A 7,223-nucleotide genomic window follows, 5' to 3' on the forward strand; every position below is an offset into this window, starting at 1 on the left:
AATCCGTGCCCAAACACTGAAATAGCCATAACTCTCTCATTTTAACTCTGATTTTTCTGAAATTCGAACCATAGCCCCTTACTATCAAAACACATCTAAACATGGGTTTAAAACCTTAAACTTGATACAAAACGCATGAAAAACTTGTTTACATGATGTGCATTTCATGCATCATCAAATACCCCCATGCTTGAATGTTTGTTAGTCCCTTAACAAACCCTAATCATGATATGCACTGAAGACAAGAAATGCTAAGCATGAATGCATAATACTACCTCACTTTCGTAGGAATCACGGTTGCATTTAGCGTATGCAACAAGCCCTTTAAACCTCTAGCTTACACTAGTGGACGAGTAAGGTCTCGTGAGGGTTTGCAGCGATGCTACCCACAAACATCAATAAAATGCAAGGATGATCTTTCAAAAATATTAGGCTCTTAAGAATGCAGTTGTAACAAATATTTCATGTAATTGACATTCTCAAAACAAGTTTAAAAATCTCATGCCTCCACAGTAAAAATTCTTTTCCTTCACTTTTCTAATATTGTAGCTAGTTCATGATTTTTTTCCGAAAGTCAAGTATTCTCATGTTTTACTCATTTATTCTCACTTGTATATTTTCTGCACAGTAATGCACCTATATACTTAAGCAATAAAAATTTTCTCATTCAGCACATTCTTTTTCTTTCATTTTCAACTTTTGATCTCTTGTGCATTCTTCTCATATGAGCACTATTTCGAATAGTCAGTTTTCGTGACCCGTGTAGCGAGCTTTGGGTCAGTGACTCCCAAGTCGGCCGACCTTAGGGCACTAGATACAGAGTATCCCTCGGACTTAATTGCTCGAGTCACTAGACCTTCTATTCTAATAGTTTACGTATAGTCTTCCTCTTGTCATGTGCAATGTCTCTATCTCTTAGGCTTTCTATGCAGTCCATGTAACAAGCTTTCGAACCGGTGGCTCCCAAGTCAGTTGGCTTTGGGGCACCAGGTGTAAAACACCTTTCAGATTCTACTTACTCGAACTATAAAGGCCACAAATATAGACTTAGACAAGAAGATGATCTCCTTCGTTATCCTTTTCGTTAAGACACTCAAACACTTCATCTCGTGTCTGAGTTCCACTACTAGGATTCACGAAGACATCAACAACTAAACGTAGCTCTATTCTTTTAAACTCATTTTTCAAACATATCTTTCCATTGCTTATTTCTTCCTCAAAACATACTGTGCATACTTATACAAAAGTGATTCAAAATTTTCTAACAATCAAATACTATCTTTTCTTTGAATTATCTCATAAACAACTACTACATTTGATTCAGTTCAGAGAAAAAAAATTTTATGGGGCTTAAAAATTTTTAAACTGTTAGATTATGCCAAAAACAATCATATATGCTACACTTTGTTCTTAAATGCCTACTTTGATTACCAGTCATACAAAATTTTTTTTTTTTTTTTTTGTGTATTTTTTTTTTTTGTGCATGCATCTAAACCACCCCCCCATGCTTGAATGACACTGTCTCTAGTGGCATACAAAATGAATAAAAATGTAATGCAAATGCACACTAAAAGACACTAACAAAAATATGGGAGAAAGGATAGATACAACCTGCTTTGCTCTGAGCTTTTGAAGTTGATTTTCCTCTGATTCTTGAATTCTTTGAAAACTCTTCTCTGTACCTGGTAATTGACACACTAATTGTTAAGTTCATCCTGCATACATCAAAACACAAATTAGCACATGTGAAATGAAATACTAAATAAATAAAAACTCTGAAATGAAAAATAAATAATGTACATATGATACATCCCTCTGGTCGAATCTTCATGCCTTCGTGAGATGCACTATCTCACACTCACCATCCTGTAAGGCATCTGAAATGAATGGCTTCAGTCTTTGCCCATTTACTTTGAATGTACCTTGGGTCATAGGATCGAATAATGTCACTGCTCCATGGGGAAATACTTCTTTTACAATGTATGGACCTGTCCATCTCGATCTTAACTTCCCTGGGAATAAATGTAAACGAGAATTGTATAGCCACACTTTCTGATCTGGCTCAAACACTTTTCTGACAATATACTTATCATGAAATGCTTTAGTGCGAGCTTTGTATAATTTGGCATTCTCATATGCATCATTCCTGAGTTCCTCTAATTCTGAGAGCTGCAGTGCTCTCTCTTTGCCAGCCTGGGTGAGGTCAAAATTCAATTTCTTTATAGCCCAGAACGCTCTATGCTCTAGCTCGACAGGAAGATGGCATGCTTTCCCGAATACAAGGCGATACGGAGACATGCCAATGGGAGTCTTGAATGCAGTTCTATATGCCCAAAGTGCATCATCTAAGCGCTGGGACCAATCCTTGCGGTCCGGACGAACTGTCTTTTCTAAAATTCGCTTAATCTCCCTATTGGACACTTCAACCTGTCCACTAGTCTGCGGATGATATGGAGTGGTGAATCTATGATTGACAGAATATCTTCTCAGCAGAGAAGCTATCTGAACATTCCTAAAATGCTTGCCACCATCGCTAATCATCGCACGTGGCACTCCAAAATGACTGAAAATGTTGTGCTTAATGAACTTAAGCACTACTCTGTGATCATTGGTCTTGGTTGCCACAGCCTCGACCCACTTGGACACATAATCAACCGCCACCAGAATATATAAATTTCCGAATGAGGGCGGAAATGGTCCCATGAAATCAATGCCCCAAACATCAAAAATTTCGACTATCAAAATCGGCAGCAAGGGCATCATGTCCCTCTTGGACATGTTTCCAATCTGCTGACATCGCAGGCATCGCCTACAGAACTCATGAGCGTCCCTGTGGAGTGTGGGCCAATAAAATCCTGACTGCAAAACCTTTGCAGCCGTCTTCCTACTACTAAAATGCCCTCCACAGGCTAACGAATGAGAAAAAATCAAAATGGATTGGTATTCCTCCTCCGGAACGCATCTCCTAATGATCTGATCTGCACAGTATTTGAACAACTCCGGTTCATCCCAATAATAGTGCCTCACCTGAGATAGGAACCTCTCACGCTCATTCTTGTTCCAATGCTCAGGTATCTGCCTCGAAACCAGATAGTTCACAATATCTGCAAACCAGGGTAACTGCGATGTACTGACTGACATGATCTGCTCGTCGGGGAAAGAATCACTGATCGGTCTCTGATCCTGCGTGGTCTCCACGATCAGTCTGGAAAGATGGTCTGCTACTACATTCTCGCTTCCCTTCTTATCTCGAATCTCGAGATCAAACTCCTGTAGTAATAGGACCCAACGAATTAATCTCGGTTTGGTGTCTTTCTTATTCAACAAATATTTCAATGCAGAATGATCAGAATAGACAACCACCTTCGAACCGAGTAAATAGGACCTAAATTTATCCAATGCGAAAACTACCGCAAGTAGTTCCTTCTCTGTCGTAGTATAATTCATCTGTGCATCAGACAGAGTTCTACTCGCATAGTAGATCACATAGGGCTTCTTATCAATGCGTTGTCCTAGAATGGCCCCCATAGCATAATCAGAAGCATCGCACATAATCTCAAATGGGAGAGTCCAATCTGGAGGTCTCAAAATAGGTGCAGTAATCAAGGCCTCTTTGAGAATCTCAAAGGCCTTCATACAATCCTCACCGAAAACAAATGGCTGGTCTTTCTCCAATAACGTGCAAAGCGGTCGAGAGATTTTGCTGAAATCTTTTATGAACCGCCTGTAAAATCCCGCATGCCCTAAAAATGATCGAATCTGCCTCACAGAGGTGGGTGGAGTCAAACGAGAAATGGATTCCACCTTCGCTCTGTCAACCTCAATACCACGCTTGGACACAATGTGTCCAAGTACAATCCCCTCCTGAACCATAAAATGGCTCTTTTCCCAACTCAGGACGAGATTGGTATCCACACACCTACTCAGTACTCGAGCAAGTTTGTGGAGGCAATCTTCAAAAGAAGAGCCATACACAGAAAAGTTGTCCATAAAAACTTCCATCACATCATCAATCATGTCCGAGAAGATAGCAAGCATGCACCTCTGAAAAGTAGCCGGGGCATTACAAAGCCCAAAAGGCATACGTCTAAATGCGAAGGTGCCATAAGGACATGTAAACGTGGTCTTCTCTTGGTCGTCAGGATGGACAGCTACCTGATTGTATCCTGAATATCCATCTAGAAAGCAGTAGTAGCTCTGTCCTGCGAGTCGCTCTAAGATCTGATCAATGAATGGCAATGGGAAATGATCTTTCCTAGTTGCCACATTCAACTTCCTATAATCGATGCAGACTCGCCATCCTGTAGTGGTCCTCATCGGAATTTTCTCACCCTTCTCATTCTCAACCACAGTGAGTCCTGACTTCTTTGGCACAACTTGAATCGGACTGACCCACTGACTATCAGAAATAGGGTAAATGATTCCGGCATCCAACCACTTCACCACCTCTTTCTTCACCACTTCCTTCATGTTGGGATTTAGCCTTCTCTGCATATCCCTAAATGGCTTGATTTCCTCATTACAATGGATCCTATGCATGCAGAATGAAGGATCAATCCCCTTTAGATCAGCAACTCCCCATCCAATCGCTGCCTTGTGCTCTCGAAGAATAGTCAGTAATTTCTGTTCCTGCTCCTCAGTGAGCAAGGACGAGATGATCACAGGCAGAGTCTCATCATCTCCGAGGTATGCATACTTGAGTGAATCCGGTAAGGGTTTCAACTCAAGTTTCGGAGGTGACTCGATCGACGATTTGGTGGGGGTCTCCGCAAGTGGTGGAAGAGGTTCCCTGACTGCTCCCCAAGGTGGTCTCTCCGACGACACTCTAGACACATCTACACTATCTACACCGCTATTCTTCTCTATATGGTACAAATCTAAAGAATCCTCAGTAATGTACAACTCGGGCTGCTCCTCCACTAACTCCTGTGCAATGTCTACATGAAAGCAGTCCATGTCTCCTGCTGGTCCCATCGCGGCATTGAAAATATTCAGCTTTACCTTCCTATTGCCGAATGAGAGATCCATGGCTCCGGTCCTACAGTTGATGCACGCATTGGCAGTCGCCAAGAATGGTCTGCCTAAAATAATCGGAGTCTGGTGCTGGCTGTCTACTCCTTCCATATCAAGGATAATGAAATCGACTGGAAAATAAAAGTCATCCACTTTAACTAGCACGTCCTCCAAGACACCTCTCGGTACCTTGACGGAACGATCTGCCAGTTGAAGTGTAATCGGAGTCGATCTCATCTCACCTAGCCCAAAAGAATCAAAGAAATATCCGGGCAGAATGTTCACGCTTGCTCCAAGATCGAGCAATGCGCGTTCTAACCGGATGTTCCCTATAGTACAAGCAATGATAGGGGCTCCAGGGTCCTTGAGCTTTGGTGGTGTCTGATGCTGAAGTACTGAACTCACCTGCTCAGTCAGATGGACCCTGTTAGGAACTCGCTCTCTGGATTTCCTCTTTTGCGTACATAGCTCCTTCAGGAATTTGGCATAAGCCGGCACCTGCTGAATAGCATCGAGCAAAGGTAGGTTGATTTGTACATGCTTGAAGATATCAAGCATGTCCTGGATCTTCGCACCTTGCTTCCCTCTATAACCAGGAGACTCTAATGCTTTGGGATAGGGTGGTGGGGGAATATACTCTGCTGGCTCCTCCTCTTTGCGAGAAGGCTCACTCCTATCCTTCTTCTTCTCTGAGGATAAAGATGATGAAGGTGATGATAGGGATGGGGATGATGATTGAGCCGACGTAGGTGAAACAATGGTCTCTGGCTCCTCTATCTTCTCTCTACTCTCAACGTGATACTCATGTCCACTCCTCAAGGCCATAACTGATTTAGCCTGCTGCTGTGTCTCAGTATGAAATAGGCCTCCAGTCATCTGGTCCTTACCCTTCGGGTTCATGACAGCCTGACTCGGCAATGTACCCTCGGGTCTCCTACTAATAGCCTCAGCTAACTGTCCCATTTGCGACTCTAACTTCGCAATGGACTGCGTATGCGAGCTCAAAATCTGGCTACACTTCTCGAAGGCGTTCTGATTAGAGGTTTTCACCTCTTGAAATGCCTGGAGAAGTCTCTCCTCAAAAGATGTCTGCGGGGCAGACTCCTGCTGAATCGGGGAAGGAACTGAAGAAGAAGAAGACTGAGAATAGTTCGGTCTTTGAAATGGCTGAGTAAAAGATGACTGCCGAACTGGCTGAGAGGAAGAAGGCAACTGTATAGAAGACTGTGGATTCTTCCAAGAAAAATTGGGATGGTTACGCCAACCCGGATTATATGTCGATGAAAATGGGTTATTTGGCGGTCTGACGTAACCCTGAGCTGCCTGAACTTGTTCTTGAACAAATTCAGGGTACTGAGCTGCCGAAGGGCACTCAGTGATCTCGTGTGTCGGACTGGCACAAAGAGTACACACCTGCTGTGTAGTGGATGGTCCTGAGAGAAGCTGGTCCAGCTTCTGAGCAATCATGTCTACTTTACACTGCAGTGCAGTAGATGGACCAATCTCAAGAACGTCAGCTTTCTTCTGAATGCTGGGTGTGGCTCTATCAGAATGAGAGCTCGAAGCATGGTGGAGTGAATTCTCGGCCAATGTATCAAATAGCCTCCATGCTTCGTCCTCGCTCTTCAGCATGAATGTCCCACCGCATGAAGAGTCGATCATCTGACGATTCTTGTCAGACAATCCATCATAGAAACTCTGCACCAGTTGCCATTTCGGCACCTGATGATGGGGGCATTTCCTGAGGAGATCCTTCATTCTCTCCCAGGTCTCATGAAAGCGCTCACCATCTAACTCTGAAAAGCTAGTGATGGCTCTACGATATTGGTTCGTGCGACCAATGGGAAAGTATTTCCGAAGAAACTCCTGTTGCAACTGATCCCAGGACTCTATTTCTACAGAATCTAAGGACTTTAGCCAATACTTGGCTTTGTCCTTCAATGAAAAAGGGAATAGAGTCAACCTCAATGCATCATCATCGAAATTCTGTATCTTAACAGTAGAACAGATTTCGAGGAATTCATCTAAGTGTCGGTAGGGATCCTCATGACTAAGGCCATAAAAGGATGGAAGCATTTGAATAATGCTGGCCTTAATCTCATAATGTGGCGCTCCTACATCGGGTCTCCGAATGCAGGATGCCTGAACATAGTCTGTGGGAATGAAGTATTCCCGCAGAGGGCGTGAAAGAACTGGGGGTGGAGGTGGAG

General features: G+C 43.1%; 1 non-coding gene across 1 annotated transcript; it reads left to right on the forward strand.

Annotated features, from left to right (window-relative positions):
* The first annotated feature begins 6,733 nt into the window (after positions 1–6,733).
* On the forward strand, positions 6,734–6,836 carry LOC149829937 (small nucleolar RNA R71). The gene has a single exon (XR_016433966.1). It is a non-coding gene; the product is annotated as a small nucleolar RNA R71 (small nucleolar RNA).
* Positions 6,837–7,223: the final 387 nt, after the last annotated feature.

The sequence above is a fragment of the Nuphar pumila genome, chromosome 8, assembly GCF_984573655.1.
Source record: "Nuphar pumila chromosome 8, dmNupPumi1.hap1.1, whole genome shotgun sequence".
Lineage (NCBI taxonomy): Eukaryota > Viridiplantae > Streptophyta > Magnoliopsida > Nymphaeales > Nymphaeaceae > Nuphar > Nuphar pumila.